The sequence below is a fragment of the Xiphophorus couchianus genome, chromosome 23, assembly GCF_001444195.1.
Source record: "Xiphophorus couchianus chromosome 23, X_couchianus-1.0, whole genome shotgun sequence".
Classification (NCBI taxonomy): Eukaryota; Metazoa; Chordata; class Actinopteri; order Cyprinodontiformes; family Poeciliidae; genus Xiphophorus; species Xiphophorus couchianus.
The window spans coordinates 19880877-19893480 of record NC_040250.1 but is presented as its reverse complement, the minus strand read 5'-3'; the positions used below and the strand labels follow the sequence as shown (position 1 = coordinate 19893480).

Genomic DNA, 12604 nt, shown 5'->3' with positions numbered 1-12604 from the left:
GAGAAAAAAAAAATCCCTCCCTAATTTTTGAGTTTCTGTTAAAGCGTTTATATCAGATGTGGGTCCGCTCCAGCAACCCTGCCTGATAGGGAAATGATGACGACAGCAGACTCGGGCACTACAGCAATCTACTCCCCTTTAATCGTGCTCCATGGACATCGCCAATGAAATCTCCATTACAATGTTAAACTCTGTCTGAGAACGCAACCTCACTATTATGTCAGTGTCAGAGGCTTAATGCTGATTCACGCAGCTGCACAAATCCCAGATTAACCTCCAGGATGGAAGACCTATCCCTGCAGAAAACCGCACAACTTATTTCACGTAAAGGAGAGGTGGTGATTGTTCTTTAATATCGAAAATAGGCATGCATGGACCTAGATACCTGCACAGATTGGCACAGATGGACAACCCCGAGGACTCACTGTTGAGAAACTGCAAAACATCCAGTGCGACATACAGTGTGTTAAATGACATCGTTAAGGTCAAGGACATACTGTACTCAACCATATGCAAAGATATAGTGAAAAGCCTAATTTCGTATGAACTGTGTTTCATTGTCTATCCACTGCCAAATAAAGATAAAATTTGAAAACCAAATGGTCCACACAAAGAAAATGCAATGAAATCTGAGTCACAATTGCATTTCTGTGCTGCAGTGCACCACCACTTTCACAGGCCTTGTTGGGCACTAAGAGCTGCAGCACATTTCTGTAAGAATGAGAATTATACTATTGAGGGCAGCAGGGGGAGTTTTTAAATTCAAGTCCTTGCATGCTGCCCAGTGTAACACCCCTCCTTTCCAGAAATAGAGGCCGAGCAAAATATATGCGGCTAATATATTAGCCGCAAATTAAAGCAAATCATTAATTTTTCTTTTTTTTTTTTTTAATCTTTTTAAGAGTTATCAGAATGATTACATCAGAATTTAAAACAGTAGCTATTTGCATCTTTGAGTTTTTGATAATCTGGCTTCTATTTTCAATTACAACATTTTTTATCACATAATTTTATCATTATGTCAGGGCTTGCTTCCAACTGCGCTATGTTAGATATTGTCATTGCTCATGAAGATTTAGAGCTTGCTTGACAATCTCTTCACTGAAGCTGTATGTCTGAGACACGCCAAGACTTGGTGCAGGAAATTGCATTATATCTTGTGTGAATCAACAGGCTGGGGGCTTGCTGAATGAATGTGTCTGTGTGAAAATGGGCATGTGGTGCAAGGAGTGCAATACAACAATCAAACAAAGAGATGAAAGTTTCTTTCTGGACAATGGCCTTAAGCATTTATTTGAACAAATTGCAGTTTGGTGAGTGAAGGGTTCTCACTAAAAGATGTTGTTTTTTCCACAACAGCCACTTCCATAACTCAAGCACTGAATGCGTATCAGACTTTGAAATATGATTTTGCATTTGGAAGTCAAAATCTTGCTGTGGCATTGACTCTGGGTGGCCCTCTGCCCTGAGGTCCACTGAAGACTTACACTTCCTCCAGCTGGTTTGTGGGGGATATGGCTCATTAAAAGTTTTCTCGTGTAATACTTCTGAAGAGACAGTGTTTTGTAAACACTTAATCCCTTCCCGAAGCAATCCAAACCAAACAGATTAAAAATATAAACAGGATAGGATAAAAATACTTATCATATCTGGTAATCTAGTTAAATTTAAGTCTCCCAAGTTGTGTTTCCACCATAAAAATATTTTCCAAGAACCAGAACAGTTTTCTGGGGGATTTTCCATTTTTAGCCTTCTCTTTTTCCATTGCATTTACAGGGATAAGTATGCATTACCAAGCTAGAAATTCTCCATGGAAAACCCCCATCAAGGTTCATGTCCAGAGATCTGAAGTCCAGGTAGGTGCAACAAGGGTGAAGCAAAGCAGAGTAAAGCAGGAGACAAGAGTGAGGGTACTAACAGCAGGTCAAGACAAGGCAAGGGAGAAACCTTACACATCTACACACCAGCTATCAATAATCTTGCAGGTTGATGGAGGTGTGAGGGAGCTTAAAAAACAAATGAGACACATGGAGATAATTGCAAAGCGCATGTAGGCTAAATAACTTAAAATGCTATTGTCCATATGCAAGAATAAGAACAAAAACAAAACGCACTCAAACATTTCATCGGTTACATTTGTATTGCTTAAAATCACATTTTGTTTGGTTCAGGGTAATTACGGGCAGGTGGAAAAAAATTAAAGGTTGCATAAAAGAATCAGTGTACAACATAGGACACTTGAGTGCACCTTTGACAAGTCCAAGACTTTTACATTTCAAAACAGTGTGGATCTATTGATAGATCAAAAAATCTGTAACATCATTTTCCCACACCACGTTCTAAATACCATAACCCATATTCAGCAGCATTGGGTTAATTTATGTTTCTTGGAAACAACTGAGGATTTGACCCGATAACTACCTTATCACATAAAGGTTAATTTTCTTGTCCTGAAATGTCGAGACTGTATTAAAAATTCAGTTTGGAAAAAGAACTAAGTTTTAAAATTAAAAATAAATCAAACATGAGAAACTGCTTAAAATAACATAAATGTAAGCACTGTTTACTGTCACAACCATCATGTTATCTATTTAAAGTGATTCAAATTAGTAAAATTTTAATTTATTTTTAGTCTTCAATACCAAGCATTAACAAGTTAGGGAACAAATGTAGATGTAGGCATAGAACAAAACGGATAAAACAAGATTTAAGCTAATTTATTGATTTGCTTTAAATTATGCTTGTAAGCTTTTGCACGTATGCCAGTTTGTTTACCTGCATTCTGACAATCAATAGTTTTTCAGCATACAAACCTAAACTTGTTTTTTAAAATTACATTTATTAGAATAAAGAGATAATGTTGAATATATGAAAGACAATCTATCCTACTTGATTCAGAATGGCCAGTTTTGTGCATAACAGCCATTTTTGAGGAAATATTACCATTTATCTTTACCGCAATCAATACTTTTCCTCCTAATGAGTGAAGCGGAAATAATCCTGACAATGGCTGCTCCAACACTGACTTGCTCTGTTGGAGAAACTGAAAGAACACACACAAATGTGTGTTAATGGCGTCCTCATCAGCTGTTAAAACGTCTTTCATTGAAGAGGAAGCCTACACATGAAAAAGAAAGTTGTGCAGACACTGGTTTGAGATAAAGTCAGAGAGCAATACTTCTCTCTAGCTGCTCTAATTGCTGCCAGATTTCACCTGAAACCTTGAAAGAAACCAAAAATAGCTGTTAATAACAATAGCAGTAAGCTGTTCTTAGCACAGAGAATTGCTTTCAGTCTTGCCTGAAATGGTAATGACATCTTAGCTTCCTTCTTCAGCCCTGAGCATTGCAGTCTGATAAGAGTTTGGTTTGTTAATCTTACGTCTGTTATGTGCGTCACTCAGATTCTGTGCTTGCTCTTATCAGTTGCACAGTCAGATGCCCCAAGTTTTTCACACCTTGTGTTCATCTTAATAGGTTCAGTACATCTCTAAACCAAAGGTTAAATACACTTTAGGTATATCAATTCTGCCTTAGTGAGTTTCAGTTTCTTCACAGGTAAGGCAGATTATTATAATTTCTTAGATTTGCAGATTTATTGTGGCACCTTCTTCCTGACAGAGTTCAAGAGCACCGAGTTAAAATCTTGTGTGTTATCCGTCTCCAAAGCTCATATAGAATCAAAAACAATGGGAGATTGTGTTCCTTGATAATGTGGTATGTGAGATGAACTAATCTGGGTTGACAAAAAAGATTATTTTCTGACATGTATGTTGACACAGACTACTTCATCTGCTTTGCATTTGCAAGCCACCGTCACTCTATTTATCAAACATACTTTAACTTTTCTTTGAGCTTTGCTACTGGATTTTGATTCTTTTTGTCACACTTCAGTACCTCAGTCTGATGAGGTGCTGAAAAACCTTGACTATGACTTGACTGCTATACTCGCTTTTCCACTGGTAAAATGCACACTAACCAATTAATGTGCAGTTTGGTTCTTGAGCTTTTCCATTATACTGTCTGTTCCTCACCAGTGGGTGCATGTGAGCATGCAGCAACTGTGGTCAACTCTCAGCTGATGTTTGCAGCAACAAACAGCGAGGGAGATATTCGAGGTTGTGATTCTGATGGACTCAAACCCAGATATTAAATTTATTGCTGGCCCAAACATAATGATAAAGACTCAGATCAGCTAATTATTTTGCTACATGTTGTGGAAAAAAACTAGTTCCAAGCACTGTTCAGGTAAAATCACTCAATCAGGTTTATTCATGAATTGTGCACAACTCAGAGAGCTCACAGGACAATCAATAATGAAGCAAGTCTGAAATGGAAAGCTCTGCCTTTGTACAACACATGAGTTTTGTACAAAGGGATAAGGGATCCAAAGCATGGGAATCAGACTGGTTCCCATGCAGCTGGGGAAAAACAACGTCCAACCTTGTGCATGTAACCCAAACAGCTATAACTTGGTGGGAATATACAGAACTTAGAATAAACATATAGCAATACAACTAGCAGGTGTAACCTAACTGTAATTTTTCCACATCACTACACATAATCAAATTCCGCCCCTTTATTATTTTTTTTTTAATTTGCAACTTCTTGGATTTACGTAATACAGTCAAAAGATGTAAACCAATAGCCACACCTAAACTTTTTTTTTAATCCTGTTCTCAAAAATCTGAGAACAGCCAGGCAGGGCCGCGAAAGATTTACCAATGGAATGTGAAAAAATAAAATTAGCATCATAATCCGCATCATAATCTAATTTTATGCCGTTCTCGTCAGAAAGCTGACCGCAGCGTCTCCGTTTCTTCTTTATTGCTCTCCCTTCTTCAAAGCGACGAGCTGCAACTAGCAGTGCTGTTAAATCATGGTCATTTCGCTGTAAAAGTTTCCGCATGTGTTCCTGGCACTGCTCCTGTCCTCAAAATTGCTCCTCAGTATTGAACAGATCTCTGATAGCAGACAGCGTGTCCAGGGTCCACAGCTAAACTATAATGTCTGGAGTTTTCAGTGACATAAATCACGAGCGAATCAACAAATGCGGTCAGCTGTCAATTAAATCGTTTCGGTGCTGTACCTGGCTCAGTCCTGCTAGTACCACCCCTGACGTAGGTATGGAAATCTGAGAACAGCCAGGCAGAGTCATGCCGAATTTGCCAATGGAAAATGTATCTGGCCGGGGCAGACCGGGACTGTACCAATTAGATGTGGTCTAGTGGAAAAGCGCCTTTAGATTGCCTTCTTTGTGTTGGATATAACTAGAAGGCTCTTCGGGAGTTTCTGTTAGCTACATATGGATCTTTAACAGAGAAAAAAAGAACAAAAATAGCCCTAAAACTGCTTCCAATTGGCACCAACACATTCTGTTCCATCATTCAACATAGCAACATATTCAGCCAATTTAACATCATCTGCTCTCTAAGCTTGCAATGAAAGCATGAAGAATCATTTTTGTTCCATGAAGTATGGTCAGTAGAGCAGATATAAATTTGTACCCATGAAAAAAAAAAAAATCAAGTCCACTGTGCATCAGTTGGTAAAGCCCTCATGATTGAAATAGATATTATGAGATCCACCAAGGTTACAGGGTGTGACCCAAAATGTTGAAAAGTGTTAATCCATTAGGTTTCACCTATCTATTTGAGTGATGGAAGGATGCATAATGCTTCGTGACAGCTATGAAATAAACTAAACCCAACACTGCTGTGAGCAAGTATTTATCTATAAAGCCTTACATTCTGATGACATAAACATTTAAAAATGATGACAGGCATTCTTTTTTCATCTCAAACAAAATATAATTTCATGCTGGATTAACTACATATCGACCAGAAGTGAGAAAGAAAATATTCTTTGGGCACAATCGAACCCTGCAGGCTAAAAGATGTTCATCTAGTCACTGTGTTCCAGCTCAGAATTGAAGGAGTAAAGAGAGAGAGTCAAAGAGGCGAACAACAGAAGAAGAGTGAGTCTGATTTCGACTTGTGACCCGAGGGCTGTCGCATCCTTAATCTGGAGACATTACTTCTGACACTGCAGTCTACATTGCACCACACATCAATGATTAAATTCCACTACTTTACATTTTAATTGCTTATTACCATGTTAGTTCAGCTTGTAGAAAAGACTTATAGGTCTATGATAGCAAGACATCCCTGCTTAAGCTCCATCATAAAAGCACAAAACTGCAACTAGAACACGAACAGAAACCAGCTGTCATTTAAGAGTATATCAGTTGTGCACATCAGGTACTGCTGTTCCTCTGACTTTGCAACCAGAGTGGACTTAAGATGACCTTTTGTTTTAGAAGAAGGAACATTTAAGCCAATCTGAACATTTCTAGTGGCTGTGCTTAGTTAGGTTTGTACTTGATGGTTAAAAAAAAAAAAAAAGAGAGTGTGAAGCGGCAGAAGTGTTGAAAGTATTTTCTTCTGAAAGTGATATCCATTAATGAAACATAATAATAGATTAACATTGTATTATAATACTGCTGAGTGTAACGATACTATTAAGGTTTTTCTCTGAATACTGGTTCCAGCTGAAAGGTGAAAAAATTGTGCAACATTGAGTTAAACTTGAGAACCAAGTAACAGTGCCAGTAGCATTTTTTTTAAACCTTAAATAATAGACCTGCATGTTGATAGTTTTTTCACAAATACAATTGTAAAACATGTAATCCGCATATTTAGCCAGTTCCACTGAATCAATACTTTGTAGAACCACTTTTTGCTCCACTTGGTATCATTCTTTTGGGGGAGCCCGTTACCCTCTGAAAAAAAGTTCGTCCTGCTCTGCACTGATTCTATTTTTACCAAAATGTGCCTTACAGTCATGGAAAGTGACATTTCTGAAGAAATAGTCTAACTCATGGTTGACATGCACATGCTAGACAGACAGGCTTTGTGAATTTTGTAATTAAATATGCACCATCTGCACACCTTAACAGTAGTAGCACTATATAGAATAATTTTCATTAAACAGAAATTTTACAAACATCTGGCAGTTGTCGCACAATGGCTGTGTTTGGAGCTTTCTGTGTATGTTGTGTGTTGTGGAGCTTCTGTCTCATGAGAATTTAGGGATTGTGGGACTTTCTGATTCAGTGTGTTATATACACCAAATTAAATAAAGCTAATGTATCAGATATATGAAAATGACAAAACAAGGACATGTGTCACTGTTGAAACTAATAATCAGCAATATTTGGCTATAGCAAATCAGTTTTTGATTTTCTGTCATTGTTAGATTTTAAATATTTAAACAGTTCATATATATGTTATGTGTGTCTTAATACTTTTAGCTGAGCACATTTTAATTATGTGTTTGATGAATAGATTAAACAAACAGAACCAAGTTTGACTGCAAATGTTTTATTTTCTTATTTTTGTTATATTATTATTGGAAAATTGCTCAAAACTGGATCATTTCCAACAAAAACAGTTTGGATAATGAAGGTGGTTATTAGTGTGTCTAATCTAACCCTAAGTCAAACATGAGGAGAAGAGCAGGCTTCTTGGAGGTGCGGTAAAATGTTGGCTTTACAATTGTTTTTTATATTGTTAAATGTCACTGGTTTTCACAAATGACGTTCCTGAAGTAATTAGATAAACTGAGACATTTGTCTTTTAATGGTCTTTGTTTTTACAGTCCAGCTGGCTGTCTACTCATTTACAAATGTCAGCAACATTGTTCCAAAATGACAGATCGTTTGTTGATTAAAAAAATAAAGGGAACATGACAAAAGCAAAGTATAGTTGCCTGTTTAATTAATCCTCAGTAAATTCAAAATAAAGCAGCAACCTCTCTTAAACAGCTGAGAACACACTAAGCAGATTACACTGCCGTGCGGTATTTCATGAATATACTTTTCCATGGTTTCTCAGTTCAGTCACTTGATCTCTTGTATCTTCTGTTTTGCCTTTCTATATTCATCTGTGTTGGTGTTCACACAGAACTGCTCTGATGCCTTCAAATCTTGACATAATGCGCACTAATAGATTATGACTGGTGATGGCACCACAAGAAGGGGAAAAATATACTCAATTAGCATCGCTCTATCACAGCAGTGAACAATTTTCATGATCACCAGCTGCTGCCTGTTAGTGTGTACACCTGTGTGGCTGAAGTTCCATGCATGGTGTAAACTACAGTGGCAGTCCGTGGCTCTATGCCCTCTGATTGCTCCTAGTTATCCACAGGTTTCTGCTGAGCTGACAGCCAAGACTCGTGGGCCAGATGGCCACAGAGAGGAATCTGGGCTTAGAGTTTTACAAGGCCACTTCGACTCTTATGAGCTCTCACGTCAAATATAAATGTCTAATCAGCAGAAATATTTGACTATTTATAAAGTGTTCATATATTCTGCAGGTCAAACACCAGCTAAAGCTTTGGGAACATTTTGCTGATGAAGACTAGGAAAAGATTATTTTGACAGATTAAAATTCACACTCCTGATGACGTTGGTACAGAAGCGCAGACGTTCTAATCTTTACACACAAAGAATATGTAATGAAATCAATCAAAAAAGATTTCTATAAGAGCATTAGAGCCTCATCTCACACCTGACACCATGCTCATGGCATCTTGAAATCAACTCCCAAAAGTCAAATGCAGTAGTTTTCAGGGTGATGTGTACAGTTAGTTGTTTGCAGAGGTGGGTAGTAACTAGTTTCCTCAGTTACATTAACCTGAATTGCATTTTGGAAAAAAAGAAAAAAAAGAAAGAAAATCCCTTTTACATGAAGTTTTACTACATTGTACTTTTTACTTGGGTAATATTATTAAGATCTATTGCTACGTTTCTGGATACTCGCTCCAATACATGTAACTTCAGCGCAGCATGAAGTTACGTAATGTCATGTATTTTGAACAAAAAATATATGAGATCAGACGTACATCTATAGACTTTTTATGATAGATGTTCTTCTGACCCTGCCTCTCAGTTCTGCTTGTCAGCCAAGGATTTGCAGGTTTGCAGTGCCTAAAACTGAAATTGTTCTGTAATATAAGTCTTATTTAAATCCTCCGACAACTTAACGCAACAGAGTTCCTTATCTTAAATGTTTTTCTTCTCCTATTTAAAGATATGACTTATTTATTTTATTTATATTTTGATAAAAAGTGGAGGCATTCACTAGGCAGTATCCTGATCGTACTAAAACTTAATGTGGAGCTAATTTTGGTTAACCTCAGAAAACAGAGTTTTCCTCTTAAGACGTATTAATAATTAAAGAACTATACTGCATTTCTCCTCTTCAGCTCCAGAGACAGGAGACACCTTTTCTTGACAAATGAAGGAAATCTCTGCCATCTACCAGCCCCAGGTCAAACTCATCACCAAGCTCTACACTGATGAAGGGGGAGCTGAATACTAATGAAAGTGTCCTTGACTCACTCACATCAGGTGAGGTTATGTGTCCTTAGATCCCTTAAGAGACGCTTGTCAGGCCAGCTGCCAATTTGGTGCTTCTTCCTTTGCAAATTTATTGCCAAATTGACTCATTTTACTTCATCTTATTTACACCAATTACCATCTTTATGTTCTGTTGTGTGAAGGATAGAGTATTATTTCAGAAAAGTGCTATTAAAATGTCTGCACTAGAAAACTGTGATGTGAAGTTCAAATTGTATTTACACAAGTAACTTCAGATTAAGTATATATTTCATTTCACTTTCAATTGAATTTGGATTCTGTAAAATAGTCAATGTACAGCTTGTTTAACATTGTAAATTTGCTTACTCCTCAAAATAACTCAACACACAGAAATTAATGTTTCTAAACCACTAGCAAAAGTGTGTCGGCCCATAAGTGAAAATGTCAAAAGTTGTGCCCAATAAGATATTTTCCTTCCCCAGTGTCTTGTAACTCACCTATCCTAGAAGGCCTCAGGTGTAAAATGGGGAGGAGATGTGTTAAATCTGGCGTTATCGCTCGAATACTGGCCACTGGAACTTCAACATGGCATGTCACGGCAAGGAACTCTCTCAGGAGCTGAAAAAACAAATTGCTGCTGTACATAAAGATGGCCTTGGATATACAAGATCACCGACACCCTAGAACTGAGCTGGTTTGGGGTCACATCAGTGCTGTCAGGTGTGGAGAGCTTTAGTTATTTGAAAGAATCATTAGTACCAACATGTTCTATGATATGCTGAAACAAAGCAAAATCCATGCCATGATTTCACTATTGCACTTTTTTTTCACATTTAAAGATCAACTTAGCATCTGGGAATTAGATTACATTCTCTATTAGGGCTCTTAAAGTGGTTAGACAATCATTAGCCAAATAAATCAGAAAGTAATTTAGTCCATCAGTTTCATCAGTGAAGATATAGGGGGGGACAGCTGACAGTGCTGGCTCCAAAGTGTATTCTCCATGGATAAATGTCCTGCAGGGACATTTCAGGCACATTTCAGGCACTCTAACAATCTGCTTTTTGGTCCAGACAATTATCTGTCGATGTTTGTGGTCTATGAGTATAAAGCATTTCCATAATGTGTCATACAAATTTTATGACTTCTTACACAATTGAAATACAATTCAGATACACTGTTGTTTGATGTGGTACTATTATCTTCTAATGCTGTCATTAAACTAACTTTTTTTGTGCTTCAGAATTTTGTTGTGGGAGAAAGGATAAATTCTGCCACAACATATATTTTTTCTACTACCTAAGCATAAGAACAAATTAGACATTTGTAGGTGTTTGACAGGCCCAGGTCAATGGCTGCTCAGCCCGCTCGTGACCCTGCAAGGATAAGAGGCTTTATACAATGGATATCAATGGAAGGATTCATAAAAACTAATCTGGGGGCATTGATAATTAGCTCTTTATTATGCTAATATGTTGGTGGTCAAATGGTGATAATGAAAATTAATGGAGATTAAATGAGGAATTAAAAGTTCATCTCAACCACTAATAAAATTACAGACAAATAATAAATCTAATAAAATAATGAATGAATTATCAAACTTCAGGTAAAGGATGTCTATGTGATAATGTAATGAAGATTATCACATCCATCACTTGATGGAGATCTTGCTTACTCTAAAGAAATGAATTGATGAAATATGTTATTAAAAGAAACACTGACAGCCTGAAGTATCACTGCCTGCTCTACATCTGACCTCACACGGATTTACTGGTGGTCAAAATAAAACTGTTTTCTGGACCTTGTCCTTTCAGGTCTTGGCACTTTGAAGTGAAATTTCCAATTGACTGTACTTCCTCTTCCCTGCCTGCTAATCAGTATTCTCTGTCCCTCTGGGATGCTCTAGTTGTAGAAAGAACTAGGAGCCTCATGCATTAAAGAGCATGCAGTTTCCACACTGGAAGTTGGAGTTTATCAATTATCAAAAAGTGCAGTGCACAAAAATATTTAGATGTATGCAATTGTGTGAATGCATGTGGCTGTGCAACTTTCCTTCATGCAGCCCAATTTGCATAAAATGGAGAACAGGTGCTGCCCGGACCACCCTGTCACTGCCAATAACTAAAAGGCACCTTTCAGGGCACACAAGATCATCTTACAAAAAAAATAAAAGCAATCTGTTCTTCATTGCACAGAATGGTGGCTGATGGAAATTAAATAAACACACCCATAAAATCCAGAGCAATCACAATAGTTGCACACGGAGATGGGGGTGAAAAGTTCGCAAGGGGTGAGTGACAAGAAAAGGTCAGATGACCTTTGGTGAGGTTGAGGGAAAAAACTACGTGATTTTAGTCATACAGCAATGAGAACTACCATGGTCTCCATGAGACCAATTGGTAATGAGAAGGCAGTTGATTGAACCAAAAACATCATCACACACAGATTAAACACATGCAGACACAAGCTCTGTCATACACACTCATACATGCATGCACAATCTCAACAAAATGTATGTTGATATTGCTCTATTGCAAAGAAGCTCTCTTTTTGAAATCCTTTAGAAAATGTTTAGGAAATTCAAAATAAATAAAAAAGACAAACATTTTAAACATTTTAACTAATAATGCAACTAGAACGGTTTTCCTATGTTTCATATAAAAAAAAGTATGATACCTGAAGTTCATTGCAGCATCTGGGATTCTACACTTCTGGTATCAGTTGAAGTGGGGGTGGAGCGTCGCAATTACACAGCTTTTTGTCCTCTTCTTAACGAGCACAGTCTAACCGCCCTGTCAACAAGGTTTAATTTTAATAAGATCACACATAGTTGGCTATAAAGCACTGCAATCATATACAGTGCTGCAATATGTGAATTTGTATATACATATTCTGCAACATTACTTGACTAAAAAGGCAAAAATGATGAGACGGTAAGCAGTGTGTTCCGGATTACGCAACCTCCCTTCATAGCGTAAGCGGAAGCTGCAACACCTATTGGCTTCATACTATACTGCCCCCTTGTGGTGCACTCCACAACCACATTCACTTCAGGATCAACCAAATAGATGTTAATAACGTACGTGCTAGAATGATTTTCCCTTTATAACTGAAATGCTCCTAATAAAGTCTAAATAAACTATACTCAATATAAAATAAACAAATGTGACTGCACAATTTGTGTATTTCGCCAAGTATATTGCCAACGTCCCAACAAATT

At 37.4% G+C, this 12604-nt stretch overlaps 1 long non-coding RNA gene across 2 annotated transcripts in view; it reads right to left on the bottom strand.

Annotated features, from left to right (window-relative positions):
* Positions 1-12363, bottom strand: part of LOC114138824 (uncharacterized) — a 45738-nt gene extending 33375 nt beyond the window's left edge. For both annotated transcript variants that reach the window (XR_003594319.1, XR_003594318.1), the window contains exons 1-3: positions 12289-12363; positions 12061-12176; positions 9882-10002 (exon numbers count right to left, since the gene is read on the bottom strand). This is a non-coding gene — a long non-coding RNA (uncharacterized LOC114138824). The remainder of the gene's footprint in view (positions 1-9881; positions 10003-12060; positions 12177-12288) is intronic.
* Positions 12364-12604: the final 241 nt, after the last annotated feature.